Raw genomic sequence first — 20,670 nt, 5'->3', positions numbered from 1 at the left:
TTTTCCATGTTTGTGTTGCCATATCAGGTTCTGAGCACCCACAAGCCCCTGTCTCATATGCAGAGGAAACAGGTTGTGAGAAGCAGCTGACCTTGGGAGGCGGGACCTCACTGCAGAGGCTCGATCAGCTCACACACACAGCTGTCCCAAGACTCCCATTTGCTCTTCCCTTCCTTTACCATCATTACACAATTGTCCGACGGGTTTTACTCTTCAGATTTGCAAGACAAGGATCCAGAAGGAAATTGGCAAAGCAGGGAATCGAGTCTCCTCTCAAAACTCTGGTTTCGTCATGGTTACTGTCCTTATTTCCTCTGTGATTTCATTTCCTTTCTCCATAGCCTGGGGTAGCTCTTCTTTCAAGCCTTCTCAACACAACGTCTCCCCAGCCACATCCTCCCTTTGGATAAGGGCATCACCCACTTTTCTGAGTCTATTTGCCAGAGGGAGAGGGTCCTTGTCTTTATCTTGCTCTTTACCTTCCCAAAGGATACTGTTGCCGGTCACTCTGAGATGAACTTGATATCAGTGTCTTCCACAACTACTTCTGCTTCCTCCTTTTCTGACATAGAAAGGCAGGGGGAGGAAAAACCAAATACAATCAGTAGCAGGACCCCTCCATTAAACCAGGCTCTGTCCAGACTCCAGGTAACACATGGCAAAGGGACATGTAATGAGCCCTGATGTGCAAGATCTGAGCTCAGTTATGGCACTCCATCTAATGTTCTGGGGAAGCTTGGACAAGCCACCTCATTTCTCTGGGTCCAGGTTTCCTCATCTATGAAACAAGATAAATATAATACTCCCCATCTGCTTAAAGCAATAATAGAAAACTAGAATATAATTAATTATCATATGGGTTCCTCTTCTCCCCACGTTCTCAAGATTCAGAATATAGTTTCCAGGGGAAAGAGGCAAATAAATTGGATTCAATTAAAGAAGGTCTTGGGTATCTGGACAGAATTTAGGGGGAAGACTGTCCTCACATGGGTGACCATTATTGAATCCCCAAATAACCATCTCCAAGTTAGTCTCTCAAAAGGAAGAATCGTCTGATAATAGTAACCGTACTACAGTATGGCTAGAGCCTTTGGTAAATTGATAGGAGTAATAATAATATTGGCAATATAATCATAGCAATAACTAGGCACTTAAGCTCTCATAATGGAAGAAGCTTGAAGATTGTTCTTAGACTTTAGCGACTTTATCACTGAATGCTTATATCTCAGGGAATAGGATAATATATTTTGTGCACTATTTTATTCACTTAGAAAGTTGTTATTATAGCCAACCTCCAAGTTATCCACCAGTAATTTCCACCTCGTAGTTTTTATGCCCATGAATAGCTTTCTCCCGTAGTATATCTGGATTGGCCTCTGTAATCAATAGACCTTGAGAAAATGATGGTGTGTGGCTCTACAGGCTAGGTTACAAGGGAAATTTCTTCCTTGCTGTTTCTTGCTCTGGCAGAAGCCAGCTACCCTGTCGTGAGACTTGTCAAGCAGCACTCTGGAGAGGTCCACATGGTGATGAGCTGAGGCCTCTAGCCAACAGCCATGTGATCCATGCATCGGATTCTCCAGTCTGTCAGAGCAGGATTACGCTTCAATCAGCATTTCCCTTGTGGCCTCATTAGAAATGTTGAGCTAGAACCACCCAGCTAAGCTGTTCCAGAATTCCTGACTCCCGAAAAGCATGAAATAAGAGATGGTGGTTGTTTGAAGCCACGTTTGGGATGTTTTATTATTTGGCATTAAATAACTATTATAAAATATTGCACATGGAAATAGAAACTCAAGTAAAAAGTTGTTCAAAACCACAATTATAAGAAATGACAACTCAAAACACAGTCTCAGGGCTGTCTGCCTCTTGATCATACTCAAAATACACATCTGGAGCTTAAAAAAAAGTCACGAACAATATTGATAAATTGTTGCTGACTTTTTTATTGGTTTTGGTACCAGGTGTTGAACCTAGGTTCACTCAACCACTGGGTCACATCCCCAGCCTGTTTTTTTAATGCTTTATTTAGAGACAAGGTCTCACTGAGTTGCTTAGGTCCTCACCAAGTTGCTGAGGCTGGCTTTGAACTCCCCATCTGCAGCTCCTGAACCTGTCAGATTACAGGTATGTGCCACCATGCCCAGCTGTTGCTGACTTTTAGCAATTACCCAAACTGTTCTTACTGTCGATATATATATTTCATTTATTGTGGTATTCTAAACTGTAACTGTTTTCAAAACGTAAAGGGACCATCCAAAGAGATCCTCTCTCACGTATTTCTCATCTTAAGGATGCACCATCTGTCCAAATACGTTGACAGCTGCTCTTCCAGGTTCCTCTACAATACTTTCCCCTAAGGGATCACTCTGGTCTTAATATCTGATACAAACCTCTGGGTCTCGTAGAAATTCAGAAATAATGAATTCTCTCCATTTTTTTTGTTTGTTTGTTTTCTCTAGGCTGCTTCTCCCTTCTCCTGTTTAGGGTCATTTCTTATCCTTTTATATGAATAATTTACACAGAAATGTCTCGGCTCTAGAGAACGGATGTATGCTAGCCAAAGGAATCAAATTAGTCTGTGAACTAAAGGACTAGTGTTTTGATTTACAGGGAAGAGCCAAGAAACAGAATATGCTACGCTGTATCACCCACCTTTCCTTTTATGGACTTAGCTAGTAAACAAAGTTCATTTTCAGAAGGATTCATGGGACAAAGAAAAGAGTTTCTTTTTGTTTTGTTTTGTTTTGTTTTAAGGATCTATAGTAATGTTTCTCTGGACCATATAAAACATTTCCAGTTATGTTAATCCTCTCATCTCTTACCCTTTGGCAGAGTTTGTTAAAATCTTACACATTTGAACTCTGTCTTTTAAGTTGCAGAGCATTTGCGCCTGACAGGGCATTCTGTGCACCATTCAGAAACCAGCCGGTACCACCCAGTGATTTGATTAGAGGGGGGGTGGGGTACCATGTCCTGTATTTGCAAGTGCCTGCCTGTTTCTATAGGTGGCTGATCTCATTCGTTGTATGTTTGATTTTTACTAGTTTCCGTTGAACATAGTCTTTTCCCCAAACTCGGGAGTTAGGAGGGGAATCTTTGTGGCATCTCATTTTTCAACTGAGGGCAGGAAGGCCCATACCATCTGCTACCAGCTCATAGCAATATTAATTCAGAGAGAATCAATGGCATATTGACTTTGGTGGGAAACTCACAAGCTTGATGCAGAAGTTCAGATTTCACGTGGATGAGAAAGCCGCTACCTGAAGGACTCTTAGATCCGACTGTTCAAACCTACCTGTTTCCTGAAGTCCATATCATCCCACAGGGTGAGCATGCTCCAAAAGCTTAATATGTCTTTTATATCTGAAAAGATTTAAGGGTTTTGGATTTTTGAATTAGGTATGCTCCACTGATAAACATTTATGAAAATATTACCAAAAAAACTCCAAATTTGAACATTCCTGGATCCATGTGCTGCAGATAAGGAGTATTTAACCTACAACCACAATTTTTATTGAATGTCTTTGTACCAGGCACCATAATAGTTATTTTTACATACACAATTACATTTTATCTGCATAACCATTTTAGAATGAGAGTAGGAAAGCCCACATTTTTTTATTTGAGAAAAGTGAGGCTCAGAAAGACATGTTTCCAAAGTAACCATGATAGAAAATAATTGACGGAGAAGGGTCTTTGTTGGTTTGATTTTAGGAACTTGGTTCTTTCTAGCACATCAACCATTCACCTACCTAAGTCTGTTGGGTGTTTCTGTAACAGAGTACCACAGGCTGGGCCAATTACAAACAACTGAAGTTTATTTAGCTTATGGTTCTGGAGGCTGGGGTGTCTAAGATCAAGGGGCTGTATTTGATGAGGACCTTATTGCTGTGTCATAATATGACAGAAGGCACCATATGGCAAGACAGCAAGGAAAGAGGAGGAGGAAGGGGGGAGGTAGAGGGGAAGAGTGAGCCAAACTCCCTTTTTTTAAATTAACCTGCCCCTGTGATTCAGAACCTAGTGCCTCACCCAAGTTTATGGACATTTAAGGACAAAACCAGGCTTTGAACCCAAGTTTCACTGATTCTAGAATGTGCATTCCCTCCACCACTCCCTTGGGGTGAGAGAAAAGCCTGAAACCTCACCAACTTCTCAGTCCCTCCACCGACGTCTCAGGGTAGAAATAGTTTTTCTCTCTGGTCAAAGTGAAAGTTTTTCCTTTTACCCTGTGAACATTCTCTCAGGAAGTTTTTTGAAAAGAAAGAAAGAAAAGTGACAAAAGTTTGTGGCAACAGCAGAGTTGCCACAGAGGTACCATTTCTTATTCTTTCAAAGGAAAACCAAGTATTTTGTCCGACACATTTGAAGCTACTTTTGTACATCAAGAGCGCCTTCAATTCTGTCTCCAACAGAGGAGAGACGATGTCTTTTTTTTTTTTTTCCTTTAGTAGAAACAGGTCTTATTCACAGTTCTTTGGCTGTTATTCACAGTTCTTTGGCTCCCACTTCCAAAATCATACACAAGCCGATTCTGCAATTCTGAAAGCGGTCCAAATAGAAAAGGTCACCGTTGTACCTACAAGATGTGTTTTCGTTCGCTTTCTGATGGCTGTGACCAAAAGACCTGACAAGAACAATACAGAGGAGGAAAAGTGTCTTTGCAGCTCACAGTTTCTGAGGGCTCAGTCTACAGATAGCCTTTGGCCCGGGTCCATCATGATGGAAGGGCAGGCTGGTGAGAGACAGCACAGGCCACCAGGAAGGAGAGATAGTGCCACCCATCAGGGACAAAAGTGAAACCCCAAAGGCACATTTCCAAAGACCCACGTCCTTCAGCCACATCCTACTGCCTGGTTGACCCATCAGTGAATTAATCCACTGATTAGGTTAAGGCTCTCATAACCCAATAATTTTACCTCTGAACATTCTTGTATTGTCTCACACATGAGCCTTTGGGGGACACCTCATGTGTAAACCAAAAGAAGGTAGGAGAAGCAGATTTGATTTTTTTTAAATTTATGTATGACAGTGGAATGTATTACAGTTCTTATTACACATATAGAGCACAATTTTTCATATCTCTGGTTGTATACAAAGTATATTGACACCAATTTGTGTCTTCATACATGTACTTTGGATAATAATGATCACCACATTCCACCATCATTGATTATCCCCTGCTCCCCCTCCCTACCCCAATATGAGTCAGCCTCCTTATATCAGAGAAAACATTCAGCATTTGTTTTTTGGGATTGGCTAACTTCACTTAGCATTATCTTCTCCAACGCCATCCATTTACCTGCAAATGCCATGATTTTATTCTCTTTTAAATTTGAATTTTTATTCGATTACCCTATCAAAGTTAGGTAAGAATGGCCTCTTAAGTCTGTCTTATGCCTCAGTAACTGGCTATTCTCTCATCTACCAAATCTTGTCACAGCAGTCACATGACAGTAGGACTTAGCATTCACTATGATATACTCAAGATCTCATGATTCGTGCTGATACAGTGTATTGTGCTGCATTAATATAATGTGCCATTGAGTCCAACATAAGCTGGTTTCTCCTCTTGACAACTATGGAAGTGGAAATACCTAGCCAACTTACTGTTGGAAGTTTCTGAAAAAACTTTTTGAGTGAGTTTCATGTCTATTGTCACATTTTAGCCCTGAATGTATGACAGACCGATAGAAGATAGAAGATGTCTTGAGCACATTCCATGTCTCAAACACCCCCCTTAGCAGTCCAGATTTTTTTGATTCAATGGGTGTGTTTATTGTGAGGCAGAGCCCTAGGGTGGAGCCCACAGAGAAGGCTCTATTTAAGAGAGACATTCCAGGTCATCTTTCCACTCAGGCTGAGAAATAAGGCATTTTTGTGTCATATCATTACTGCAATTTTCACAAATGTTACTGTCATTCCTAAAAGGTGTTTTTGAAGTGGCACTTTCAAAGGTATCATGACTCATGTTTTCATGATGCTTTTGGAAATAAAAAAAGGTAGATTCTAGCCTCTGTGAGGACTCCTATTGCATTTAAGGAGGAGGAAGCCTATTCACACTAAGTGTGCTGCTGTGTGTGGTTTGTGGAAAACTAGGCTGTCTGGTTCTTAATACAAGTGGGTAAAAATGATCATTTTCTTCAGCTCTTTTGTAGTAAGCTGATGGTTTCAAAATCATTTTGTCAAAAGTTAAGAAGCTCTTGTCAAGGATTCCGGTAGTATGGGGACAAGGGTCTGCCTATCATTATCATGAGTACTGGTATTAATTTAAACATAAAAACTACAAAAATAGATGTTCATTGATTGGAAACCCAATGTACACTAACAGCATGCTCTTTTTTTAAAATTTTTAAATTTGTTTTAATTAGTTATCCAGGATAGTAGAATGCATTTATGCACTTTGATGTATCATACAAAAATGGGTTATAATTTCTCATTTTTCTGAGTGTACATGTTGCAGAATCATATTAGTCATGCAGTCACATAGATACATACAGTAATAATAATGTCTGTTTCATTCTACTATCTTTCCTATCCCCACATCCACTCCCCTTCCCTCCCATCAATTCCCTCTACCTAATCTAAGGTAACATTATTCTTCCCTAGTGCCCCCTACTTTATTGTGAATTAGCATCCACATATTGGAGGAAAACATTCAGCCTTAGGTTTTGGGGGGATCAGCTTATTTCACTTAGCATGATATTCTCCAACTCCATCCATTTTGTGGCGAATGCCATAATTTCACTCTTCTTTAAAGCCGAGTAATATTCCATTTTATTTATGCATTCATCTATTGAGGGACACCTAGGTTGGTTCCATGGTCTAGCTATTGTGATTTGAGCTGCTATAAACATTGATGTGGCTGTATCACTGTAGAAGGCTGATTTTAAATCCTTTGGGTATAAGCCAAGGAGTGGGATAGCTGGGTCAAATGGGGGGTCCATTCCCTGTTTTCTAATGCTTTATCAGAGATTCATGTGGTTCCTGCAGGGGTTACCTCACTTATTCTTTTCAAAGGTTATTTAAAAGCTTCCAGAATGCACACCTGGAAAGCATTTTTTAAACATATAAAGGGACTCCTTCCCACAACTCTCTAAAGCCTCCAGACCCATGATTAGGAAAGATGACTGAAATCGAAGTAATTAACACCAAGGAAGACACCAAAGGTTCTCATCACCATGGGTCTTTTGTCAGGTCCTGGAGGGTTGAATGGTCAAGATTCAAGACACGTTCAAATCGAAACCAGTGGCAAGAGCAGGATTTGTTTCAAGGGTCAGATTCATCGCATGGTGATTAGAAGGTAATGTAAAAATGTTAAGCACAAATTAATCCAATCGGGCACCCTTTGTTTCTCCATGCATCTCCTCTCCCTGATCTGGCTCGCTCCTGAGACAGCTGCTCCGGAGTCTTTACGCCTGGTGAAGAGTCACTGGCAGCTAAGCCAATGGCAGAATAATGGCTTCATGGAAAAAACAGCTGAGCGCTGTAATTTACAGATGATGTGACCACATCAGAACCCCGGAAATCAGCTCCCTCCTTTTAACAGCATCCAGACGGCCATCTCTGGCGGTCCATCCTTCCGACTTTGCAATCAGCTCTGCTGCATCCATCTCTAGTCAGAAAGAAAGGAAGAGGGGACCGACTCTGGCACCCCACATGCCTCAGAGATGAGACATCTTCCTTTAGAAGGTACACACATCACGGTGAGGGTTGAGTTGAAAGCTCGGCTTTGTCCCTGTGTCTCCATCCCCTGCAGGGACGCTATGGCCACAACGTAATTTTTGTGTTTAAAACAAAGGAATTTCTTGTTACCTAGTGCTACTAGAAATAACAGAGCTGCCTCCCGTTAACCGTTTTCTTTCTGCTTAGCTTGAGAAGACAAGGCTTTACCTCTGTCCCTGTGAACAACTTCCAGTCCTGGGCAAGTCTTAATATTTCATGGCTGTGTCATTGTGACACTGGAAAGTACAGCTGACACCTCTGGGTGAGAGAACTAGTTATTGTGCATATGCTCGGGTTCTATTTTAAGCTTTGTCATAAAAAAGACACTGTTACTTTTCCCTCCCATGTTTTTGGAAACATTGTTAAGACAAAATTGTAAACTAGCAATGTGTAACCTCATTTAGTTGGATCTTCACAGAAGACTGAGGAAGGAAGGAAGCACAATTTTTATCTCCATCCTGAGTGGGACTCGTGTATTCCAGGGATATTCATATTTTAACACGGCTTGGACTTCTAAGCCATTGATTTCCCAAACAGCTTTGCATCTAAATGAACTTAGAAAGAGATGGCTAAGTTTGTTTGTGGTAGAAATGCCCCAGCCTCAACTCTTGGGAGTTTGCTGACTCAGGAAGCTAGAGAGGATTCTGGTTTTTTTTAGAGCCAGAAGTGATTCTGATGACCAGTCAGGGGAAGAAAAAAAAAATCATTCATTTTAAAAGGATCAAGTTTTATCGGTGGCCTAAGAGATAGCAAGCCTATAAGCAAAGGAGATTTGGAGAGGCTATCGATCCAGATCATCTCAATTCAATGTGAAGTACCAAAGTTATTGATTTTTTTTTACATCCATTTGGAGGTACTTCATCTAAACAAAAGAATATTATTCAGGGATTCTCAATAATTGCAAAGCATCATGCCCTTAACAGATGTGCCAGATTTTGACGTGTTATTGCCTATATGCTAGCTGCTGTAATAAAATACCCTAGGCTGGGCAGCTTTAGGACAGAAAGAAATTGATCCCTCACAGTCCCCGTGGCTGGGAAGTCCAAAGTAGCGGCATCAGCAGATTTGATACCTGGGGAAGGTTCTGTCTCCCAGGTCATGGTGTCTCACTGCCGGGACTTTACATGGTAGAAGTGGTCAACAGACTTCCTCAAGGCTCTTTTATAAAGGCACTAATCCCATCCCTAAAGACTTTACTTCTTAATATTAGTATTAATACTAACACTGGACCTGCCTGGAGGGGGTCCCAGCTAATCTCTCCAATTTAAGTTTGGATAATTAGCAACCTTAATTTCATCTACAGACTTAATTTCCTCTTGCCATACAAGGGAACCCATTCTCGGGTTCCTGGGAACAGGATGTAGACATCTCAGGGACCGTATTCTTATTCTGCCTCCCATAGTAATATGTAGACTGAGGACGCAGAATACAACCCCCTAGGACATGGATATTGATAAGGAAGGAGAGCTGTCCAGGTCCTGAGGTTGGGAAGTTAAGGGGCCACGAGCAGAGCAGACTGAGAAACAGAAGATGGAGGAGAAGTAGGGAACAGAGGAAAGTGGTGTCCCAAGAGACAGATGAAGGTCTTTTGAGGAAGAAGGATGACCCTCCATAGCACTTCTGCTCAGAGGTAGAGTGAATGTGGGCTGAGATTGAACCATCAGGTCTAGCCGTGTACTGGTTAATCCAAATTGTCAACTTGACAGGGTTAAGAGATGTGGAAGGGTAAGGGGCTTCTGGGTGGGTCCGTGAGGGTGTGTCTAGGAATGATTGGCAGGTGGGATGGCCAGCTGGAATGGAGACCCTCCCTAAAGCATGAGCAGACCATCCAATAGATTAGAGGCTTCCATGGAATAAAATTTGGAGGAACAAGGAAGCAGCCGCAGATGCAAGTTTGATTCTTCTAGAATGAGTTCTTCTTGATGGCTGCTGAGATCACCTGAGCATATAAGACTCTTGCTCCTTCACTTTTCCAAAGTGGACTCTGCCAGTGATTCTCCAGAAGCCTTTGCTCTTGGACTAGGGTAGCACCACTGACCCCTCTTGTTGTAGGGCTTCAGCCTCTTGGACTGCGCACCTGCTGGTTCCTCCAGCTCTGCAGCCTGCAGACGGCCACTGGGGACTCTCCAGCTTCTGGTCGCCTAAGCCAACCTAATAAGTCCCCTTTTATAATCATACCTCCTGTTGATTCTGTCCCTCTAGAGGACCCTGATTAATACAAGCAGTATGCAAGTCAAACGTGACCTTGACAAAGGCTGTTTGGATGGAGAATTTTGTGCATATCTGTCTCATGTATATCACTCATGTATTTAGTTTCCTATGCACCTGAATGCAATAAGTCATCCACCCCTTATGCCCAGTGTGAAAATTCCTCATTTCTACCATTGAATTTTTCTCTTCCTCTTCCAGGGAGACCTTGGTTACCAAAATTGGCTTCCTGACTTCTTCGTCTCCCTTGCACCCATCTTAGTCAAGCCTTTTGTCCATCTCTGGCCAAAAACAGTGATCAAGAGTGGAAGATGGCTCAGTGTCAAGAGGGTGTGGTGAAGAAACACAGCATTGCAAATCAAGGTAAGGCTGTGTCCAAAGTGGAAAAGCCAAGCTATAGAGAAAAGAAAGTGCTTTGTCTTGTGGGAAAGCAAAGCAGAAATGCTCTAGCCAAGTAGAAAGTTTTATCCTCATAGAGAAAGAAAATAAAACATCTTCATCTGGAGGCTTTTGCTTTTCTGAATGACATCTCCTTGCTTTGCCGCCTCTCTCCCTTGCTAGTCACAGCTGTGCAGAAGAAACAAAGCAGGTATTCTGGGGGCAGAGAAGTTAGAAAGACACAGCAACGACTTCTCTAAGATTAAGTCGGAATGAGTGAGGAAATTCTTACTGGAGTAGCTTGGGGTATTGACTGGTGAGAAATAAGCAAGGGGGTGGGGGAAAGTCCTCGATGCCAAGAACCATGTACCAAACTCCAGGGAGTCTGAATTGCAGTGTGTATTGTGGTCTGTTTGGCTGAGTTCTGTGATATTTAAAATGTTCAGAAGAAAAAAAAAATCATGGTGCAGTTCTTTCGGTAACATTGCCTCCTCAAATGATATTTACATTAAAGGCTTCACGTTGTACCCAAAAAATTTTACAAAACCAAAGAGGAGAAAATTCACTTATTTATTAACCTCTCTGTAACTCATCTTTCTGTTACCATGACCAATGCCTGGGCTAATCAACTTATAATGATAAAAGAGTTATTTTAGCTCCCAGTTTTGGAACATCTAGTCCATGATCAATTGATCCCATTCCTTGGGGTCTATGACTGCACATCATGGCAAGAGTTCATGGTAGAGCAAATCGACTCATCTCATGGACAGAGGCACCAGGGTTCCAGCATGCCCTTTTACTTTTATTTATTTCTTTATTTGGGGGGGAGGGTGTACTGGGGATTGAACTTGGGGCACTTAATCTCTGAGCCACATCCCCAGCTCAATTTTTTATTTTATTTAGAGACAGGATCTCACTGAGTTACTCAGAGCCTCACTATTGCTGAGGCTGGCTTTCAGTTTGCCATCCTCCTTCCTCAGCCTCCTGAATCCCTGGAATTATAGGCGTGCACCAGAGTGCTGACTCCAGCCTACCCTTCAAGGTACACCCCAAATGGACCTATGGGCTTTCTACTAGCTTCTACTTCTCCAAATTTCTGCCACTTTAAGACCCCAGACCATGCCTTTAATACATACACCTTGGGGGCTGGGGATGGGCTCAAGCGGTAGCGCGCTTGCCTGGCATGCGTGCGGCCCGGGTTCGATCCGCAGCACCACATACAAACAAAGATGTTGTGTCTGCCGAAAATTTAAAATAAATAAATATTAAAAAAAAAATACATACACCTTGGGGCTCATTTAAGTTTCAAACTGTAGCAACCCCCATTTAGAGAGAAGACAAAGAGCATTTTGCTCAGTTTTCTGTAGCTGTTCAATAACCAGGTGGGACAGGTCTGCAGTGCTGCCCCACAGCTTGAAAGTGAAATTGATAATTGTCCAGTTTTCTAAATCAGCAGCATAACATTGAAGAATCAAGAGAAGATGATGCTCAACATGCCATTAGAGAAAATGACCACAAGTAATTTGTAGGGAAGAATAGGGCAGCCGTAGATGGCTATGGCACCAAAGAGCAGCTTCCTCTGACTGGCCAGGGTCTTCACCCAGGGTAATCTCACGTCTGCCTGCCATGCTTACATCGTGGGCGTTTCAATATCTCCAAAGTCAGAAGACGTTGACCTTGACCTCAAACTGTATTTTTCAAAAGCTCAATTTGGATTATAAATGTAATAGAGAAGCTTTTCAGAGAACAAAATAGGAGGAGAAAGAGATCTTTGTAACTTTACCTAGGAAAACTATATTTTGGAGAAGACTTAAAGACTTAATAAAGAAGAATATATAAAACATGTCCTCTTAAATCATTGCCCTATTCTTCCAAATGAAAAGACATGGCACGGACTGGAAGAAATGTTTGTGAAACACATTATGTTATGGTTTATATGTGGTGTCCCCCAAAATCTCACGTGTGAGACAATGTGTGAGAAGGTTTGGAGGAGGAATGACTGCATTATAGCCTTAACCCAATCAGTGAATTGATCCCTAATGGGATTAACTGAGTGGTAACTGGGGGTGGGGTGTGGCTGGAGGAGGTGGTTCGTTGGGGGTGTGGCTTAGGGGAGAGTGAAGTCTCTGGAGAGTGGAGTCTCTCTCTGCTTCCTGATCATCATGTGAGCTGCTTCCGTCTGCCACACTCTTCGGCCATGATGTCCTTCCTCACCTGGAGCCCCAAGGAATGGAGCCAGACTTCTGTGGATGGAGACCTCTGAAACCATGAGCCCCCAAATAATCCTTTTGTCCTCTTAAATTGTTCTGGTTGAATCTTTTAGTCACAGCGGTGAAAAAGCTGACTAAAACAGCATACTTGATCAAGGACTTGTATGCAGAATATATAGAGAACTCTTAAGCTCCAGAAGAAGACAAAGAACTCAGTGTAGGAAAATATTTGATTGAATACTGTCCAAAATATAAGCACATGGACTGTAGATGAATCCATGAAAAGATCTTGATATCATTTGTCCTTAGGGAAATTCAAATTAAAACTTCAGTGGGATACCAGTACATGATGAGTGGCTGGTGGGAGTGCAGAATGGTACAATCACTTTGGAAGACAGGTTGACAGGTTCTGAAAAAGTGAGACATACACTTGACTGTGACCAACAATTTCCCTGCTGGGTATTTGCCCAGGAGAAATGAAAATATATGTTGAGAAGATAACAAGTACATGGATGTTTATAGCAACTTTATTGATAATAGCCAACATTTGTGAAAAATAATAAATGTCCATCATGAGTAAATAGCTTAATAGATTACTGTATACCTGTGCAATGGGATATTAGTCAACAAGGAAAACAAGGAAGCTATTAACACACGGAGCAACGTTTTGGAAAAGGCAAAACTCTGGTGATTAAAATAATAGTCACGTTTGCCAAAGACTGAGCCTCTTGGGAGTAAATCTCTACAAAGAGGCACCATGGAATATTTTGGGGTGAAGAAAAGGCTTATTATTTTAATCATAGTGGTGGTTACACAACTATACACTTTTGCTAAAACTCTTCAAACTACATACTTTAAAAGGGCGAGTTTTGCTTCATGCATATTACACTTCGATAAACCTGACTTGAGTCAGAATGAAAACTGAATTTCAAGTAGAGAAAGGTTAGGCCAGGAATATTAAAACAGGTAGAGTTCTAGCTAAGAGAAATGAAGAGTAGAAAGTCATTTTTAAAAGGAGTTTTCTAATTGGCTAGCCATGGACAGCAATGTAGCAATTTGTCTTTCTTTTTTTTTTTTTTTTTTTGGTCANTACCCTGTCGTGAGACTTGTCAAGCAGCACTCTGGAGAGGTCCACATGGTGATGAGCTGAGGCCTCTAGCCAACAGCCATGTGATCCATGCATCGGATTCTCCAGTCTGTCAGAGCAGTGATGTTGCACACTCTACATGAGTAAATATTTTTAAATGATTTGCCAGGATTCAAAAAACACAGGAGAGTTCACATGAAAAAAAAAATTGACATTCTAGCTTTGTGCAAAAATGATCTGAGAATCTGTCCCATTGGAAGAGTTTTCCAATATGGCGGCACATGGCTGGGTTGAGCGGCTGTGCTCAACCTTGGCCTAGCTTGTTCCTGGAGACATTTTTGTTTACTGTGTTTTTATATCTTTTAAAAAGCCCAACCAATGCCAATCTCTGAAGTCACAATGTTGAATAACTGGAGATAGTAGAGGAAATCTATGGAAGCTAAAAAAAATCTTGAATGTAGGTTTTATTTTATTTTATTTACATTGGTTAGAAGCTATTCAGTTGTTCTTTGATAGTCATTATCTGAAACAATGGTTCAAATGTTCTTTCAATGGTAATGAGGCCTAATCGATGTTAATGCTGGTATTTTAAGAATTATTATGGGGAATTGTTAAAAAAAAAAAAAGATCCAGGAAGATCACTTATTAATGCCTGCAATAATTCTACCTTCAAGAAATAAGGAGCCATCGGCAAATCTGCTCTCTATAGGGTTCCTAGACCCATGGTTAAAGGTACTGATGCAGAGTTCTAACTGTACACCTTACATAAGCAATGGATTTCAACAATATTGAAGTCAGCTAGCATCACAATTCGAAGGGAACATATAATTAAAAACCAGAACTAAATAATAGCAGTTATAAGACTTGTGAGAAAGGTACAAAATTTTTGCTCAAGTTTTGCTTTTTTCTTTTCATATGTCCTATAATAAAAAAAAATGATCATCTTGAGTGGCTAAAACTTTTGTTAGAATTCAGATGCTTGCATGAGGATTCATGATTATGAGATTAGTAACAATGGCACCTGGTAGTGAGATCAAATCATAAGAAATTTCTAACATAAACATATTATTGGCATTTTCAGAACAACTCCTTTCCTCTCTCTCATGTCACGATTTAGGATATTTTCCTGCAGGGATCAAATATTCAACTGTGAGCAACGAGGAAATATATTATTAAAAACCAGAACTAAATAATAGCAAATTACTCAGTTACTCCTACTTTTCTTTACCTTGAACTTAAGCATGCCTGTAGCCACTGTCCCTTAGGCATCTGTGATAATTAGGTGCCCATATATTTAAAAAGAAAAGTGTTTGTGGAAAGGCATAGCAGCGTTGGACAAATTTGATTTTGAAATCCAAAGTTAAATGTTATGACTGTTTTGATAGGGAAAATGAATAAGAGGTGTATAAGCTCAACTTCATATCTTCTACTTGTAACCAAATTATCAAATATACACCAGAGAGGTTTCATGTCAGGAAAAAGCCACCTAGTAATGCAAAAAAACTGTTTTGCAGTTGAAACCCTGCCTTTGGTCCACAGAGCCAGCATACCCTGCTGGTACCACAAGAAGTGTTATTTTCAATAACTGAGTTATTTTCAATAGATAAGGTTAGATGCTCATAATTCAGGCTCTCTGTGCTTTTTTTATTATCTTTCTGACATAGTACAGAGTCACTAGGCTTCATACAAAGATAAATGCATACATGAGGCTTGCAATTATTTCTCCATCTGCAACAGTTTATTTATGCCTGTGTACCAGGGCACGGTATAATTCTTATCTGTCAAACGTTGCCGGGAGTCGTTTTAAACCCACGAGGTAGATGAAAACGGGAGGAGACCAAGATTTGTTACCGAGACCCCGTCTGGTTCAAGAAGTCATTGCCCTTCTTAGCCGAGATAGAGCTCGGAACGTGGAGAAAAACGACAAATAAGAAAGGTCAGATTCCAAAAGCTGCTCCCTTTGGAATCTGTTGAAGCAGTTTAATAAACTGCTCAAAATGAAAGTGTACACAGGACTTTCTTTCCGGGTATGAAAGATTTAGAGAATGGGAAATGCCATTTCAAAGACAGAAAATTCTAGCAAATGAGTGCTGTGTCCTCAGGGAATGTGTGTGTGTGTGTGTGTGGGGGGGGGGGGGTTCTGTGGAGGTGTCTTTCTGCACCACATCTGGATTCTCCCATCCCAATGAATGCAGCCTGAGTTGGCCCCTTCTCTTGACTGGTAGGTAGGAACGGGTTAAATTTACCAGTGTTTCCAAATAGCCAGATTTGCCAGTGTAGACCATCAAGAAGGAATAAATAAAACAGGAGCCATTCCGGGAAGACAGCGCATAGGTTTTAAGTTTGTTTGTTGTTTTAATCCTTTGATCAAAGATCTGTCAAGTGGCAGAAAGTGGCAGCGCTTTTAGCAAAGTAATTATGCCTATGTCATATGAGCATTCACGACCGTGCAGGTGTTCGCGGTGACATCCACATAGTCTGCCTACCTTCATGTTCCCCTTGGCAAAAAAAAAAAAAAAAAAATTACATTAAGACACAAATGGAAACAGTTGCAACCTGTTTGTTTTGATGTTTGAAAAGACATAGCATGTAACAGTTCCAAAGCCGTCCTTTTCTACCACGTTGAAAACATAATTATATTCCTGAATAGCAGATCAATAGTGCTAGGATAAAAGAAAAGGAGATGAAAAATGTTCTTTTGTCTTCATATTCTCGCCAACCAGTCCAACAACCCAAAGTACTACTGAGACTTGGAGAAGAAGGGAATTTGTGAGGCTTTGAAGCTTACTGCTGCCCAATTATTGAGGAGAGGGGTCCGCAGGAAGGTGGTCTTCTAATAATCTGCTGTAAGTCTCAACTCCTGGGACGAAAGAGCAACGCACCGTGGCGTGAAACTTTGTAGAAATTAAATGTGACCCTCAGTGAACCGCTCTCACAAATACCTTGTAGACAGTTTTATAGTATTCCACCAGCACCCACAAGCCCAATGACAGATGAGCAGGCAGAGGGAGATGAAGCAGGTGGGGTTGGTGGGGTGAATGACCCTGGGGGGGATCTGAATTAATGATTTGAGCAGTTTCTGTGGCTCTCAGATAAAGACGTCAAAGAAGATCACCTTTAAAAGGGTCTTTCAGGGCTGAGGTGGTAGCTCAGTGGAAGTGCGTTTGCCTAGCATAGGTGAGGCACTGGGTTTGATTCTCAGGACCACATAGGAATAAATAAAATAAAGATCCATCAACAACTAAAAAATATTTTTTTTTTAAAAAAAAAAGGTCTTTCTGTTATAAAATTATAGAATGTTCTGGTTCTAAATCAGCCATGCTAGTCAACAGGAAATGAGAATCGTGCATAACATTTCGATAATGTCTTACAAAGGGTTTTCAGATCCTTTTCCCAATGCAGTCGACTCTTAAGTTTGACTTCATAAAAGACCAAGAGATGCTGGTACTGTCCAGATGAGGGTCAGTGCCGCGTTGGCTCAGGCTAGATAGAAGAGGGCAGGAATGAAGTCATCAGACAAAGGCACATAGAAAACCGTAGCATCTGTGCTTTGTCAGAAATTTGATGAATCATCCAGGTGCTGTGGCGCACACCTGCAATCCTAGTGGCTCAGGAGGCTGAGGCAGGAGGATCACAAGTTCAAAGCCAGCCTCATCAACTTAGTGAAGCCCTAAGCATCTCGGAGAGACCCTGTCTCTAAATAAAATATAATAAAACGGGGCTGGGGATGTGGCTCAGTGGTTGAGCACCCCTGGGTTCAATCCCTGTTACCACCACCTCTCAAAAAAAAAAGAAAGAAATTCAATAAATCAAGTTCCTAAGCCCCCATGCTAAAGTATGTTTAACTTAAAATTTACCATCTTAACCTCTTTCTGCAGGAATTACTGAGAAAATCCTTTTTTTTTTTTTTTTTTGGTACCAGGGATTTAATTCAGAGGCACCCGACCACTGAGCCACATCCCCAGCCCTATATTGCATTTATTTGTCTATTGTTGGCAGAGATCACATTTTGCTCCTCCATTCAGGCATGAATGGACATTTGACTTGTTTCCACATTTAAAAAAAAAATTGTGTGTTTACCCAGGGTGCTTAACTGCTGAGCCACATCCCTCAATTCTTTTTATTTTTTTTTTAAGACAGGCTCTCACCAAGTTACTTAGGGCCTTCCTAAGTTGCTGAGGCTGGCCTCAAACTTGTGATCCTCCTGCCTCAGCCTCCTGAGATGCTGGTTTACAGGTGAGCACTACCACACCAGACTGTTTGCACATTTTTACTATTGTTAATAAAAATTCAACCAGCCTTGTTTTTAGCTTCTTGAATTGCACACAACTGTCAGGCTGCCAATAGATATTTGTTAAATACCTACGATGTGAAGCATTTTGATGTGTCTATTCAGATATATTATTCTACAGCAAATCAGAATTTCTGAATTTGGTACTGTCTCACCTGGTTTTGTTTACTTGTCTTCATCACGATCTCGGCAATGTTCTCGGAATTGATTTAGATAACGCTACTCGCCGAGTCGTTTTTCTGCATGACACTTAAATTCTGGTTTCTTTGATATGCTTTTACAAAACAGCTAAAGTAATGCCAACATAATTTCTTAAAGTACAAACATATATGGTTGCGTATCCCATTTAAGGTGATTCATTCCCATCTATCCACCCTCTTTTATAGAAAGTAAAGGTGGAAAGAATACGCATAACAAGCAAATTTTCTCTGAGCGAAATCATTCCATTACCCACAAATAAAATTTACTGCAAAATTATACATGAGAAATTGTCAGGCAAGTGTTCACAATTGAAACTTTTCTGTAGGCGTCGATTAGGGAGAAATGTTAGCTAGAAACCTAATTTCCTTATACAATAATCACAAAGGCAACTCGCATTTCTAATAAGCAGTGTCACACAACTGCCACCAGCCCTATTTTGGTTCATGAATGTAAATCCAGGGTGTGTTTTCAAATGCAAGGAGTGTTTTCAGGGCAGAAGGATCACTGTTTTTAGCAACTTAGTGCATGAGAGATTTTTATTTGTGAAAGGAGTATATAAACCCTGATAAAAGGCACAGAAAGATATTAAATAGCTTCAAAAACTCAAGAGAATTTTATTTGTCAGACATCCTTTGCTTTTTCTTCAAAATTGATATTCAACATATCTTCTGCTGAGGCACAACTTTATAGTAGAAAATCCATACTCCATTTCTTGTTAGAATGAGTGAGCAATTTATGATGGTATTTGTAGAAAAAAAAAGAACTATTTTCTATGTCAGCAAGTTGTTCCTCAGAATCCTGTGTTTGGTCCCAAGTCATGGGGTCCTGGATGCCAAACTCAGATGCAGGCAACGAACATCAACTCCGTGGCTTCATTTATTGATGAAATCATCTAAGTGTTTTCTCTCTGCAAGGTCATAGATACATTTGCTTGACCCTCTTAAATATTTATTCATGGCCTAATTGAAATAGCGTAATGTTCTGCTCTTCTGTCCTTGGGATTTCAACGTACTTCCCATCAAAGCATCGGCCGGTGAGGTCAGCTCTGTCAGATTGACCTTTGGTTTTTAACCTGCCACTCAGAGAGGCAGCGAGATGGAGTCTCACCCTACAAAGCAATGAAAGCAAAAATCACTTCAGAGGGAGCACCCCAAGTAGAGAAAGACATACCTTAAAAAATAAAATATAATGTAATAAAATAAAAATATTATTGCCAAGTGTGGTGGCGCACGCCTGTAATCCCAGCAGCTCGGGAGGCTGAGGCAGGAGGATCGCAAGTTCAAAACCAGCCTCAGCAACTTAGCGAGACCCTAAGCAACTCAGTGAGACCCTGTCTTTAAATGAAATATAAAAAGGGCTGCGGATATGGCTCAGTGCTTAAGCACCCCTGGGTTCAATCCCTGTTAATAATAATAATAATAATAATAATAATAATAATAATAATAATAATAACATTGTTGGTTTTTCTCCACATCCTCTCCAGCATTTATTATTATATTGTTGATACCAGCATTAACCATTTGAATGATAAAAATTAATTCTGTAATGCTGAAAAGGCTATCAATATATAATATGGATTTAAGCTTACAGCTATCAGAACCCCTAATCATGGAGAGGCTTGGAGGACAGGGAATTGTCCTCAGGGCATCTCAATTTCATCAGCCCATCATTGTTTTCTACCAAGAAGCTGTAAGTTGGGGCACACACCTGCAGTGAGGTGTTGAATAGGTCCCTTGTTGCCCAGAGACAGGATCCCTAAGGACCACCACCATAATAGGGTAGCCCCTTGCCTTCTTTTTTATCCTCACTGAGTTGACCTGATTCTAAACAATAAAAATCATACCTCCTGGCAATCATAGAATAGGTCAGCAGCTTCCTGGGCTGGTGCAAATCAGGGTTTTGGCAATCTTCTTCCACTCCCTTCTCCCAGCTCTCCTACAGATCTCCCAGCATTCCTCCAAGTTCTGATCATTGATAAAAATGCTCCATCAACAGGCGAAGCTTCACACTTCTAGAGCATGGTGTGGGGGGAGTCCACTCCTGGGCAACAGGTGCACACCCAAAATACAAAGGAAGGGCAGGTTTCTAGGGTTACTTCTGATGCCTCATTTGCAGCTGAATAAAATCCTGCCTCCTTTCTCTGCTCACCCATTTATCTTTTTAAGTCACTCTGTTTACATTGGAACTTCTACTTTTTTTCCTTCCTCCTGTCTTCCTCTCCAGGGTCACCTGGCAAGATGGGCAGGATTGAATAACAAACAGCAGTCTTTTTGTATTTCACAGAATGTCACCAAAGTCACCTGACAGTTGATCCTCCTCGAGAGGTGGTAATGGGCAGGTACTCTGTGGAGAATGAGGGACCCAGGGCATCTTAATGAAGCACAGAGTGCCCATGGTCATCAGTGAATTAAAGGGCATTAATGTCTCCCATCAGATGGTCAGAAGTCACACCATTCAATTTGTTCATATCTATTAAATAATTTGTGTCCATGTGATTGCCAGAATTGTAGACAAGGGACCACCTGGGGATTAGGAAGAAAATACCCTAAAAATATACATAGAGCATT

General features: G+C 41.0%; 1 long non-coding RNA gene across 1 annotated transcript in view; it reads left to right on the top strand.

Moving 5' to 3' along the window:
* The first annotated feature begins 10,139 nt into the window (after positions 1 to 10,139).
* The window catches only part of LOC125611740, a 94,357-nt gene continuing 83,826 nt past the window's right edge, over positions 10,140 to 20,670 (top strand). Inside the window, exon 1 of the long non-coding RNA XR_007341980.1 lies at positions 10,140 to 10,299. This is a non-coding gene — a long non-coding RNA (uncharacterized LOC125611740). The remainder of the gene's footprint in view (positions 10,300 to 20,670) is intronic.

Source organism: Marmota marmota, unplaced genomic scaffold (assembly GCF_001458135.2).
Source record: "Marmota marmota marmota unplaced genomic scaffold, marMar, whole genome shotgun sequence".
In the NCBI taxonomy this organism is placed as follows: Eukaryota; Metazoa; Chordata; class Mammalia; order Rodentia; family Sciuridae; genus Marmota; species Marmota marmota.
This window is presented reverse-complemented; position numbering and strand designations above follow the sequence as displayed.